Consider the following 15,062-nt stretch of genomic DNA (forward strand, 5'->3'; position numbering starts at 1 on the left):
TGCAATAATGTACATCTTTGTTACTGAAATATGTTTTATGTACATACAAACAGGCAGGTGAGTATACTTATACTCATTAGTTATACTATATATGCATATAAATATGTGTATATATATATATATATATATATTTATATATATGCATATATATATATATGCATATATATATATATAATATATATATGCATATATATATATATATGTATATGTATGTATATGCATACGTATGTTTTGAAAGCAAAATTCACGCCCTATGCAGAAAAAAATCTAAATACTTCATGCAATGTACAAAATAGTAAAAACACACACAAGTCTGTCTTTTATTGTAAGCTATCTTTTGAAATCCTTTTACAAATAGATATTTCAATATACAAAATATACAATATACAAAATAGACCTTAATATAGATCTAGGACATTATCAAGAAACCTAACATAAATATACATTATTGACAACATATTAAAGCTCAGTAAAAAATATACATTATAGACACAATATATCAATAGTGCTCTATACTCAATTTTTTTTTAGTGAGGCAGATTTGCACCGACTCGCATCGGTGCCCTTTTAGCTCGGAAAAGTTTCCTGCCCTCTGATTGGTTAGAATGATCTTGTCCAACCAATCAGCGATCAGGAAACTTTTCCGAGCTAAAAGGGCACCCCTGTGAGTCTGTGCAAATCTGCCTCACTGAAAAGAATTGACTATAGTGAATATACACCTTATTAGAGTCCGTACGTACGTCATGCTAACAGTAACAATGTGCGGAGAGAATGATCGGTGCAGAGACAATTCGTGCTTGTATCTATCTACAATAATGTGGACCTGTTCTATTCTAGAATGACCTTTTCTATTCTAGAATGACCTGTTCTATTCTAGAATGACATTTTCTATTCTAGAATGACCTGTTCTATTCTAGAATGACCTGTTCAATTCTAGAATGACCTGTTCTATTCTAGAATGACATTTTCTATTCTAGAATGACCTGGTCTATTCTAGAATGACCTGTTCTATTCTAGAATGACCTGTTCTATTCTAGAATGACCTGTTCAATTCTAGAATGACCTGTTCTATTATAGAATGACCTGTTCTATTCTAGAATGACCTTTTCTATTCTAGAAAGACCTGTTCTATTCTAGAATGACCTGTTCTATTCTAGAATAACCTGTTCTATTCTAGAATGACATTTTCTATTCTAGAATGACATGTTCTATTCTAGAATGACCTGTTCTATTCTAGAATAACCTGTTCTATTCTAGAATGACATTTTCTATTCTAGAATGACATGTTCTATTCTAGAATGACATTTTCTATTCTAGAACAACCTGTTCTATTCTAGAATGACCTGTTCTATTCTAGAATGACATTTTCTATTCTAGAATGACATTTTCTATTCTAGAATGACCTGTTCTATTCTAGAATGACCTTTTCTATTCTAGAATGACCTGGTCTATTCTAGAATGACAGAATGGAGGATGTCGGTTCCAGTGGGGATACGCATCTCTTCTTTGATAGATTAGATATTACACACAAAAAAAAAAATAAAGAATATTAAAAGTATTGTTTGACGGATTGTCAAAATCCTTTAAAAATGCTGGAGTGGCATCGAATATCCGGTGTTATGCCTGGCAATAACAGTAGTGTACTTCTCCTTTATAAGGCAAAAGTTTTCTTTGGTGTGTTTGTGCGTGTCTGAGAGAGAGAGAGAGAGAGAGAGGAGAGAGAGAGAGAGAGATAAAAAAAAGGGAAATTGAAAAACACAAAAAGGCTAAGCTTTTAAAAGAGAGAGAGAGAGAGAGAGAGAGAGAGTAGAGAGAGAGAGAGATAAAAAACGGAAATTGACACAAAACAAAAAGGCTAAGCTTTTAAGAGAGAGAGAGAGAGAGAGAGAGAGAGAGAGAGAGAGAGAGAGAGAAAAAAAACTAAAAGTGAACAATAGCAAAAAGACTAAGCCTTTAATTCTTTCTTCTATCAACAGGAGCCACACCCACCCAACATAAATCCCACCCCGCCCCTCTCTCTCTCTCTCTCTCTCTCTCTCTCTCTCTCTCTCTTGTCCGACACTCAGCATCGAGTTTCAGACACTCGAATTAATATCTGTTTTCATCGATTAACGCCGCTATTGGTACGCCGCCCTTTCAAAATGACGGGAGTCAACACACGTGCATACACACCAACGCTATGTTCCCACATTTCCTAAATGGTTTTTTTTTCTCTTATCAGTTTTTTTTTTTTTTTTTTTTTTTTGTATCTAAATATGGTGTGAGGAGATATACACACAATAGATCTCTTATCATTTCTTCCCATTTATTGGTTGTTTTAACGTTGTTTTTTTTATGAGCAAAAAAATTTTTATATTGAAGAGATTGTGCGATAAGTTAGTTTAAAATGTTCGTTCAAGTTCATATTTCCTAATATTTTTTTTTCTTGTTTTATCTAAATATGGTGTGTGAGGAGATATACACACAATGGATCTCTTATCATCTCTTCCATTTATTGGTTGTTTTAACGTTGTTTTTTTATAAGGAATTTTTTTTTTTTTAGATTGAAGAGATTGTGCAATGAGTTATTTTAAAATGTTTGTTGAAGTTCATATTACCTATTTTTATTTCCTTGTTTAATCTAAATATGGTTGGGATATACACACAATAGCTCTCTTATCATCTCTTCCATTTATTGGCTGTTGTAACTTTGTTTTTTTTTTATTAGCGAAAACACTTTTATATTGAAGAGATTGTGCAATCGGTTATTTTAAATGTTCGCTGAAGGTCACATTTCCTAAATTCTTTTTATACTTGTTTATATGAACTAGATGTGAGGATATATAAACATAATACCACACATATCTGCTCCCCCATAAATCTATTGTTTTACTGCTGACTTCTTATTAACGAAACCCCTTTTTTTAGATTAAAGAGCGATGTGCAATCAATTATTCAAAATATTCGAGTTCATGGAAAAAAGAAAAAGAAAAAAAGACTCCTTCTCAGGTCTCACCGTGGCGTTCGAAAGATGATATTGTTAAAGCAACTACACTGCCACTAAACCAAAACTTTCGTTGTGAGTGATACGGGTACATAAGACATGTAACCCGAGTTTTGTTTTGATAGCGGAACAGGGTCCTGCGAAGAACAAACATGGAGGAAAAGAAGAAGAAGAAGAAGAAGAGGGGAGGGCGTCATGGAGAACTAAAACCCTCATGGAGTCGGTTATCAAATTTACACTTTTTTTTCGTGATAATAATAATAATAATAATAATAATAATAACAATAATAATAATAATAATAATAATATAATATTACAAACATAATGAGAGATCAACATCAAACATTCATAAAATATAAACACAAAAAAACCTCAAGTGGATATTATGATTTAAAAATTTGCAACAGTGAAGATTCCATGGGATGGACCCAGACTCAGACAACTTAAATAAAAAAAAAAAAAAAAAAAAAAAAACCCAAGAAAAGTTACATATATTTCACCCTTATAAAAACGAAACAAGAAACTCAATCACTGTCCATATAAAGTTATGAATTACTTATGAAAACGAGGAACACCGGAGCAGAAAAAAAAAAAAAAAAAAAAAAAAAAAAAAAAAAAATCCAAGAAAAGTTACATATATTTCACCCTTATAAAAACGAAACAAGACACTCAATCACTGTCCATATAAGTTATGAAATTACTTATGAAAACGAGGAACACCGAAGCAGAATAAAAAAAAAAAAAAAAAAAAAAAAAAAAAAAAAAAAAAAAGGGACAAGAAATAAGATCTGGTAAATGACATTGAGCCCAGTGTCAATACGCACAGAGTCATAAATGCATCCATCGCATTCTTGCGCCTCCGCCCTTTCTGTCAACAATTAGCACGCAACGGACACAGGCGGCCACCTCACCTATTTGTTTGCGGTCACACGCATGGGCGGCGCAATGCCCTCATGATACTGTCCATTAATTCACTCCGTGTTAATCAATAAAAGCAGATACAATTATATAAAAACTCTCGGCCTGCTCTTTTTTTACTCTCACTCTCTCTCACATACACATCTCCTTTCCTCTTACAAGTTTCTCTCTCTCTCTCTCTCTCTCTCTCTCTCTCTCTCTCACATATACATCTCCTTTCCTCTTACAAGTCTCTCTCTCTCTCTCTCTCTCTCTCTCTCTCTCTCACATGCACATCTCCTTACCTCTTACAAAGTTTTTCTCTCTCTCTCTCCTCTCTCTCTCTCTCTCTCTCTCTCTCTCACATACACATCTCCTTTCCTCTTACAGGTCTCTCTCTCTCTCTCTCTCTCTCCTCTCTCTCTCTCTCTTTACTCATTAGAAGCTGGTATTTACTAGAATTACCATCACATTCCATACAATATAACCTTCTGGAAACGGTAAGACCACCTGATTTCACTACTGGAAAGTTTAAAAGTTATGTGTTCTCTGGACCCAATTAGAGATAACGATGAAAGGGCTACACACACACACACAACCTGACTCTCTCTCTCTCTCTCTCTCTCTCTCTCTCTCTCTCTCTCTACTCATTAAAAATTACAATCATTAAGAAATGTCTCCATACTCCATTCGATATAATATCATGAAAACAGTAAGGCCATCTGATTTCATTATTGGAAAGTTTAAAGTTATATGTTCTATGAACGTAAATAAATATATCGATAGAAGGGCTTCTAAAAAGCTGGGGATTTAGTCTTCTGTATAGTCTATTCAGCTTAGTCAAGCTTTGTAATGTAATTAACATAGTTCTAGCATGTACTGTGAACGTACACCTGTTATGGATCTGCTTGCAAACATTGTGCTATGGTTAATATTTGTTTGTAATATAGACTTGGTATTTTGTGGAACAAAGGAATTTAACGATAATTGATATTATTCTCCTGTCGTATTGTTATCATTATATTCATCATTATAACCATTATTACTATTATTATATTTAGTAGTAGTAGTAGTAGTAGTAGTAGTATCAATCTTATTTTCAATCCCATGTGATTGATTTTGAATTCTCTGGCATCCTGACATCGGAGGTCATTGACGCCGATATCGTTTGTAATAAAGAATAAAAGGAAATTACATTAAAACCATAAAAGCAGGGATCGATGAATTCCATCTCATAATAATCCTAACCATAAATATTATAGGCTTTTTCGTAACAGAGATTCGGCCTATGTCCGTCGGAGATTAATCCTGATGTACAGAGAAGGTAAGTCGGGAGGGAAATCAACGGATCCTTTTAATTTATAGTGGAATAAAAAAGTTTATCGGCTTTTTTCCTGTGTTACGGAGAGAGAGAGAGAGAGAGAGAGAGAGAGAGAGAGAGAGAGAGAGAGATTGCAGTTATCATTGGTAATAGTAGTAGTAGTTGAGATAGTAATAGTAACCGTAGCAGTGGAATAAAAAAGTTTATCGGCTTTTTCTTGGTGTTATGGAGAGAGAGAGAGAGAGAGAGAGAGAGAGAGAGAGAGAGAGAGAGAGATTGTAGTTATCATTGGTAATAGTAGTAGTAGTAGTTGAGATAGTAATAGTAACCGTAGCAGTTTGCAGAGGTAGCGCTGCTACTCCGTTTCCGAGCTACTGTGGGATGTCTCCCCTTAATCTAGAACTCCCTTGGGACCACAGGACTACATTTGTCTTTCTCCCTTTATTGCTAATAAATTCCTTTATTAATTCGCACTCGTCCCCTTGATGCACTTTTACTTTATTGGAATGATTCCCAGGGGGCCCCGGAGACTGGGGGGCGGAGATCTCCGGGGCGGAGATCTCCGGTCTCCAGATTTTTACTTACTTGTATTCTAATCTCGATTTGCTTATGCAGGAAAGAGTTCCCGATTCATTGAAGCGAAAAGCTTTTTATTTTTTATTCTTTTCCCGTCGACGGTAGTTTAAATAGAAGGATAAAGATAAATGGGAGGTGAATTGGTCGGGGGAGGGAGTCGGAGAGGGGGGAGGGGAGGTGGGGAAATGAGGGGAATGGCGAGGGATGCAGAACATCATCCTAATGACGACCAGGCATATGACATATTTACTCATCAATTACTTCATTGAGTGGCTCACTCCGGCATCACTTCGCTGAGTGCAATAATTAAGTGAGCATCAAGAGCATCGGTTTCGCATTTGGCAGAGTAGCATAAGCGTTGCCTGCGACCGATAAATTCCGTTGGGTTTAATCCGCTTTCCCCTAGTTTTCGTCCACTTAATTTCTCCGACTTTCAGTCGCTCCTAAACTGAAACTGAAGGCAAATCGAAGCCAGTTTCTCGTAGCTGTTTTAGTTATGAAGATACTTCCAACAGCAATTTGAGGATGCGTCTTTTTATCCACGTTTTACAGTAGGCTGGGAAAAGCAAACGATTAAAAACTGAAGGCAAATTGAAGCCAGTTTCTCGTAGCGAATGTTTTTAGTTATGAAGACACTTCCAACAGCAAGTTGAGGTTGCGTCTTTTATCCACTTTTCACAGTAGGCTGGAAAAGCAAACGATTAAAAAGGGAAGTTTGGAGGGAGAGTGGCGGATGTATTAAGGGCGCATCGGTGTGTAACGTGGCGAATGTAACAAGGGCATCTGTAGAGGTGCTGGGGGATTAAGAGATTCTGGGGGACCGACAATACAGCGACTTCACCGTCCCACCTGTCGTCCCAAAACAGACTGTCATTCTGGTGATCTTCCGCGAGAACCGATTATGCAGTGAGAATCGCCTGCGATTATTTGTCTTTACTTGATGCGTGAGTTATGATGCCAAAGGAGAGAGAGAGAGAGAGAGAGAGATAGAGAGAGAGAGGAGAGAGAGAGACCTACAATGGATCCTTGTATGAGAGCTCTATCCAGTAAGTATGTCGTCAAGTTAGGATTCATCGTTTATCAGAAGCAATTATGAAACAAATGGTCTTTTATAGGCCTGAAGAGGCCTATTGATGATCGGTCAACGGGAGATAATGAATGAATGAATGAGAGGAGAGGAGAGAGAGAGAGAGAGAGAGAGAGAGTGAGTTTGTCACTGTAACAAATCTTTCATCACACGATAGAAACAACAATTGTCTGCGACGCATAACGTAATTTTGAGAGAGAGAGAGAGAGAGAGAGAGAGAGAGAGAGAGAGAGAGAGAGAGAGTTAGTTTTAAAATGTAGAAGGCAATCCTGCTCTCTAGTCTCTCCTCTCAACGATAAAAAATCATGGAAGGGATTGATGTCATAAATATCTCCATTAATGACAAAAAGCAGGAAAATTTACGATGCCAATTACAATTACTTACAAATCAATATTCCATAAAGCAATGGTACATGATCACGATAATGTCTAGTACGCAATTTGCTTTAAAATCTTTAAACTTCAAAACCATAGAAAAAAGGAAATAAAGGAAAGTTATAAAATCAGGCAAAGTAAACATTGTGATGTCTTGCGTAATGTACGAATGAGGTATAGCCAAGGAAAATATCATATTGTACTAAATATTAAGCAAAATCGAAGGAAGGGGATTGAATACGATTATTTAGAAGTGAATTATTATAAAAGAAAGCTGGTTCGTAACTTCAAAAACCTAGAAAAAGGAAATAAAGGAAAGTTAAAAACTCAGGCAAAGTAAAAATTGTAATGTCTTGCGTAATGTACGAATGAGGTATAGCCAAGGAAAATAGCGTATTGTACTGAATGTTAAGCTAAACCGAAGGGAGGGGATTGAATACGATTATTCAGAAATGGATTATTACAAAAGAAAGCTGGTTCGTAATACTGATTCAGATTCACATCATAAAAGAAAGCTAGTTCGTAATATTCATTCTAATTCACGAGTTGTAGACTCGCATCATAGTCCCTCCCAGTCCAAAGAAACATTTATCAATTCATCTAATAACCTAAAAGCCGCTAAACGCCATTTATCTAAACACGGAGACTAAGCATGACTTGATTTCGTACATGACCCCTCAGGACCTGTACCCCGGGGTGAGGACAAAGCGCCGCTGAGTTCCCAAAAGTGATATTATACACGGTCCAGGGCCCCATGTTCACGCCGGAAGAGACGCAGTTGGCGCGGTTCTCATTATTTCTGCCCCATTTAGTTTTTGGACTTTATAAAGAAGAAAATTAAATGGCATGACTTTCACTTAAAGGTTCTTTTAGCGATGGGCAAGGACAAGGCGAGGAGAAAGTTTGAACAGCTTTCTAAGGGAAAGTAAGTGAAGGACGTTAAAGAGGTTTTAATCTAAATTAAAGTTATCGCTTTCTTTTTACTTTTTTTCTTCTTCTTGAAGAGATTAAATGATTAGATGAAATAAGCAGAGAGAGGAAATCTCGATAAGGTTTTTCTCTTATCTTCAAATCAAGTAACAGAAATATTTGAGAGAGGAAATCTCGATAATGTTTTTCTCTTATCCTCAAATCAAGCAACAGAAATATTTGAGAGGAAATTTCGATAATGTTTTTCTCTTATCCTCAAATCAAGCAACAGAAATATTTGAGAGGAAATCTCGATAATGTTTTTCTCTTATCCTCAAATCAAGCAACAGAAATATTTGAGAGGAAATTTCGATAATGTTTTTCTCTTATCCTCAAATCAAGCAACAGAAATATTTGAGAGGAAATCTCGATAATGTTTTTCTCTTATCTTCAAATCAAGTAACAGAAATATTTGAGAGAGGATATTTCGATAATGTTTTTCTCTTATCAAATCAAGTAACAGAAATATTTGAGAGAGGATATGTCGATAATGTTTTTCTCTTATCTTCAAATCAAGTAACAGAAATATTTGAGAGAATATATTTCGATGTTTTTCTCTTATCTTCAAATCAAGTAACAGAAATATTTGAGTGAAGATTTCTCGATAATGTTTTCTTATCTTCAAATCAAGTAACAGAAATATTTGAGAGAGGATATTTCGATAATGTTTACTCTTATCTTCAAATCAAGTCACAGAAATATTTGAGAGAGGATATCTCGACATTTTTGCTTATCTTCAAATCAAGTAACAGATATTTGAATGACTAATCTTGCTAGTTGCAACCATGCATTGCATCGTAAATCATTGCCCTAATTTCTTGTAACTCTTACAACAGAAATATCGGATCTTCTGTGCAAATTTCAGGAAAATTAATACGAAAGTAGACTTGGCTTTATAAATCCCAAAAAGACTAAGATTAAAGCCTTACTTCTTTAAGTAACATATTAATGTCCCGTTTGCATTTTTGTCTGACGAACACTGAATGCAAATACGTGCCAGAGGACAGCTTGATTAATAATGGACGGGGGCAAGAAACGAAGAGTAAGGGTAAGGGTAAAAAAAAAAAAAAAGACAGGCGGTTGTTTATGAAGGGCGCATTGGTGTTCAATCGCTTGTAAACATCGGCCCTTCTGTTGCTGGTGTTGGAACATGGAACACCAAACAGGGAGGGAAAGGGAGGGAAAGGGGGAGGGGGTAGGGGGGAGGATGAGGCACAAAGTACCTGGGCTTATGGAGGAGGGGGAGGGGGCATCAGTTCATAACACCCATTGCAATCATGATTCGCCTAACAGCGGGGGGAAAGGGAGGGAAAGGGGGTAGGGGGAAAGGGAGGGAAAGGGGGAGGGAAAAGGAGGGAAAGGGGGAAGGGGGGGGGGGTGTAGGGGGGGAGGATGAGGCACAAAGTACCTGGGGTATGGAGGAGGAGGAGGGGGCATCAGTTCATAACACCCTCTGCAATCATGATTCGCCTTCGACGGGATTTCAAGAGCTTTATATTAGGCTGTGACTTAGGAGGCTAGTACAGTGGTAATGTGTTCGTCTAGCATTCGCATGGCAGCAGATCGATCCCAGCCCGGGACCGTGAGTTTAAGCTGTTTACTGGGGAGGCCAATGTTGTGGTTGGGCTTTTCCAACTGACGTTCTGGTGAGCATCTACTCTGATGAAACATGAAACCAGACATCTTTAGCCATAGTTTTAAATGGCGTTAAAGGAATAATAACAGATATTTGCTTTTTATATATTCTTAGAAGGGTACTGGCGTTTCGCAGCAAAACTCCTATTTTCGCAATAAGGGGAAATAAGAGCGCAGAAGGAAGGTTTTTTATATTCTTAGAAGTGTAATGGCGTTTCGCAGCGAAACTCCTATTTTCGCAATAAGGGGAAATAAGAGCGCAGAAGGAAGGTTTTTTATATTCTTAGAAGTGTACTGGCGTTTCGCAGCAAAACTCCTATTTTCGCAATAAGGGAAATAAGAGCGCAGAAGGAAGGTTTTTTATATTCTTAGAAGTGTACTGGCGTTTCGCAGCAAAACTCCCATTTTCGCAATAAGGGGAAATAAGAGCGCAGCAGGAAGGAAAGTGAGGGAAGAGGGGAATGGAAGGAGGATTAATCCCAACCTCTCAAATAAGGAAAAGCTAATTTAGTCGGGAGAAGCGTCTTGATCTTCATCTGTCAACGTCGCAAGTTTTCCCGCCAAGAAGATCAAGATGGCGGATACCATATTTGTTGCTTGGCTGATCTTCCCCTCATTGGAGAAAACTCTTCCCTAAAAAAAAACGCTCGACAGAATTTCCTTTTTTTTTTTTTTTATTTAAGTAGCTTATATGTGGCTGCCACAAATAAGAGCGTTTCATTTTAGATGTTTCGACCTAATTAAGGAGATGGCAATGGATGAGAAACGAAAAGGAAAAGAAAAAAAGTAGAAATATCTTTTTTTTTCTTGTTTTATCAAAAGACGATGGTTTTACGCTCGGTGTCAAGATGAAAAGAGTTTTCTGAACTCATTTTTTTTTTGTCTTATGGAATCATTTGGAAGGAAAAAGTTTAATTTATTGGTATTAATGATAGTTATTAGTCTTTCTTATTTCGCTTTACACAATTTTGTTAGTAAGATGAATATATATTTTGAAGATTAGAAACCGCTAACAATGAGGACACTCTTTTTCGTGCCATAAATGGTACGAAGAGAGTCAAGAGTTACATAAATGCGAAAATATTAGTTTCGAAATTATCCTTTTATGCAAAAAACAGTTCAATTAAAACGAAGAGATGAGAGAGAGAGAGAGAGAGAGAGAGAGAGAGAGAGAGAGAGAGAGAGAGAGAGAGCATAAATAGTATTGAATTAAAACGAAGAACTAAAAATAAAATACAGAAACGCTGAGAGACGATAAGATGAATTTTTGCAATACAGCTCGGGAGAGACACATGACTGATAACTAAATAGAAACGTTATGCATACATACATGCATACAGAGAGAGAGAGAGAGAGAGAGAGAGAGAGAGAGAGAGAGAGAGAGAGAGAGAGAGATGCAAAAACAGTTGTATTAAAATTAAGAACTAAGTAATAAACTACAGAAATACCGAGAGACAAGAATTTTTGCACTAAAGTCCGGGAGAGATATAACACTGATAAGTAAATAGAAATGTTAGGCCTACATACATACATACAGAGAGAGAGAGAGAGAGAGAGAGAGAGAGAGAGAGAGAGAGAGAGAGAGAGAGAGAGAGAGAGACAGAGAGAGACGAAAGTTTGGTATTTGGCGTGTTGATATCTCGTAACAGTTATTATTATTATCATTATTATTATTATTATTATCATTATTATTATTATTGTTGTTGTTGTTAAGCTACAACCGTAGTTGTTAAAAGAGACGTTAGGCCTACATACATACAGAGAGAGAGAGAGAGAGAAAAGAGAGAGAGAGAGAGAGAGAGAGAGAGAGACGAAAGTTTGGTATTTGGCGTGTTGATATCTCGTAACAGTTATTATTATTATTATTGTTGTTGTTGTTAAGCTACAACCGTAGTTGTTAAAAGAAACGTTAGGCCTACATACATACAGAGAGAGAGAGAGAGAGAGAGAGAGAGATTCCTTCGCTGCTCCTTCCCTTCCGTAACTACAAGAGAAGGACATGAAAACCTCATCAAAGGCCTGATCATCGATTTCGTCTAGATAAAGAGGTCATAAATAGCGGGTCCATCGAAATCAAGGCAACCCCATACAATCCCTTCTTAAGGGACCTCCCCCCTCCCTCCTTCTAACTCCATTTTCAAATAATACCGTTCATCCTTCTTCAGAGTCATTTGATCACCATATATTTCCTTAAGATTTTCTTATATTTCATGTTTATTAATGGTACAGCGTTTTGAAATATCGTTCATCTCTCACCGAGTCCTTTGCCAACTATATATGGTGTTTTCTTAAGAATTTGTAATATTACCTGTGATTGCCAATGGTAGAGTATTCTAAAAATCGGTATATGAATGTGTCAACTGTAAGCTATATGTTTAGGTATACATACCAATTTGTATGTATTTACATGTATGTATATATATATATATATATATATATATATATATATATATATATATATATATATATACATACATATATATATATATATATATAAACACACACACACACATATATATATATATATGTGTGTGTGTATATATATACATATATATATATATATATATATATATATATATATATATATATATATATATATACATAACATTTAGAATATCATACTTAGGGAAAAGGATTCAACTGGAATTCTACTAAGAGATTCTCAAATAATAATCCCCCTGAGAGAGAGAGAGAGAGAGAGAGAGAGAGAGAGAGAGAGAGAGAGAGAGAGAGAGAGAGAGATTTGTCTTTTGAAATCTTTCCGTACGTGCTCCATGTCTCGCTACTCCACACTATCCACCAACTTTAGGAGCCATCTCGGGCAATGACGGCCTTAAGCTGGAGTCATCAACTTCGCACATGCTGGATAGTAGAGGGTGGTTTTCCAGGCAAGGCAGCCAAGGAGACTTTGTGAGGGGGGTGGAAGGGGGGGGGGGAGGGGAGACCATCGACGTCTCCACTGTTTTCAAGACGACGGAAAGAGCGAATTTTGTCGAGACCTCTTTTTTTTTTTTTATAAGATGCGTTGGTGTTTATCATTTAGTCTGGCCGCCCTTTCTTGGTAATGCGTTCGTAACCGCTAAGATGAATACAGATTTACGTATAGTAAAGCTTGTAAGTGTCATATTACCACTGAAAGATGGAATACGGCCTGATCCAATGCTACTGAAGTTATAATAAATTGCCGTTTGAATAGAGTTAATGATAATACGGTTCCCACAACTTTCATAGGAAATTTAAGTAGCAGTTACCTTTTCTACTTTCCCCTTCAGTAGCACATTAGGCTAATGCATGTATCACTTTTTTATCTATTTCATAAAATGTATTTACTGAAGGAAGAATAAATGACTGGCAAGCTAGGCATGGGACGAGGGGAGGGGGACGAGCCTGGAAGAGGCTCCCTGGAATCGGGGGGGTCCCTGGAATCGGGTCCCTGGAAGAGGGTCCCTGGAAGAGTCGGAGAGTCGCCCGCTCTCAATCTGCAATGCAAATGAGCAGAGAGGAAGAGGATAACGAGTGGGTCTCTCCCGTATTAAACATAAACCCCGCATTACTCTGTTGCAATCCATACTTAACCTCATCAGCAAACACCAAGGCCCCGTTTCGCCGTCCCCAAAAGCACACAATAGCTAGTGCCCTTCTCTTCTTCTTTTTTTCTATCTAAGGACCTCCGGGAGGAGAAGGATACGAGGCCGGGGCGAGGCAAGGAGGAAAATAAAAAAGGAGGCGACCTCGTAAAATCACGATTCCCAGAGAGCCCTCGAGATAATGGGTTCAGCAGAAGGCCCCTGGATGATCCATTAAAAATTTTGCTTCGTCGGTGGATCCGAGATCCCTGTCCCCATCCCGAACGAAGAGAAGAAATGTGTGAGGCACAACGATCCGGGAAAAGAAATTCCCTCTTCATACACTAATTAGAGAAAGAGGAGAAAATAACGTGTTTTAGGTGAAAGATGAAAGTGAACCCGTAAATGACGTTTTTTGGTAATTCGTGAAACGGAAACTCAAAATTATATAATAATGGGGGTTGAGTAACATCCTCGACATATAAATATACATATATACTGTATATATATATATATATATATATATATATATATTATATATATATATATATATATATATATACATATATATCATATGAAACTAAAACATCTATAGTGGAGACATTTCTATTTGTATTAATTTACGTATAAATATATGTTAATCATCACTGTAAACCTACCAAAAATTATTTCAGTAGGCGAAGACAGACTGAAAATGAAAGACAGTTATTTATTTACCTAAAACATATAAACAAAATCAAGAAGCGTGCGTAGATAAAACATAACAGAGTAACATCTATGATGTCGTGAACTCATAGAAGACATAAATTTTCTATTTTCTAATGAAAAACTCCTACGTGCAAACTAGTTAATACACGAACACACACACACAAACGAAAAATTTATGAGCCATGAAAGAAGTATGTGTGACAACAGTGCAAAATGAAAAAAAAACTACTACGGTTCTAAGCTGTTCTCTTTGCCAGTTCCTCTACAGAATACGAAAAGGGTGCAGATCATGATCATCACAGTCATCAAACAGTAAGTGTGCGTTCTGGCCGGGAGCAGTAATGACATAGTTCAAAACAAAGCAATTCGGGTGTGTGCTTCTGCATACAAGACAGGCCAGACTAGGGCAGTCCACAGCAGGCAGGCAGGCAGGCAGGTAGAGGTAGGTAGGTGGGTAGGTTGGGTAGAAGTGCGTTTTTTTTAAAGTATTTTGCAGGCCATATATGCAGGTCTCCGTTCTACTGCCCGACGGATGTTACCTGTTGATGGAAGAGACGGAGGGCACGTTCTCCTGGCTACAAACACTCTCCGCTAACAACCTGTCTCGGATCTCCCAGGCGAACATGGTCGGATTCTCTCTTTTGTACCGGGCGATGGCATCCACCACCACCGGCGTCGCCACTTTGGGCTTCGACCCGCCAATGACCCCAGCTTTGTAGCTCCCGGTCTCGTAATATCTAGAAGAGAACGGTTTTAAGGAGGTTAGTCATGTCGTGCTCTAGACCCACCTGTTAATGCTGGACACGGACGGGACGCTCTCCTGGTCGCACACGCCGTCCGTCAGCAATCTGTCTCGGATCTCCCAGGCGAACATTGTCGGGTTCTGTTTTTTGTAATTGGCGATGGCGTCGACGACTGTCGGGGTGGCGACTTTGGGCTTTGAAC

General features: G+C 37.4%; 1 pseudogene; it reads right to left on the minus strand.

Moving 5' to 3' along the window:
• LOC137631393 (uncharacterized) overlaps positions 1-15,062 on the minus strand; it is a 72,473-nt pseudogene that overhangs the window by 39,904 nt on the left and 17,507 nt on the right.

The sequence above is a fragment of the Palaemon carinicauda genome, chromosome 39, assembly GCF_036898095.1.
Source record: "Palaemon carinicauda isolate YSFRI2023 chromosome 39, ASM3689809v2, whole genome shotgun sequence".
NCBI lineage: Eukaryota > Metazoa > Arthropoda > Malacostraca > Decapoda > Palaemonidae > Palaemon > Palaemon carinicauda.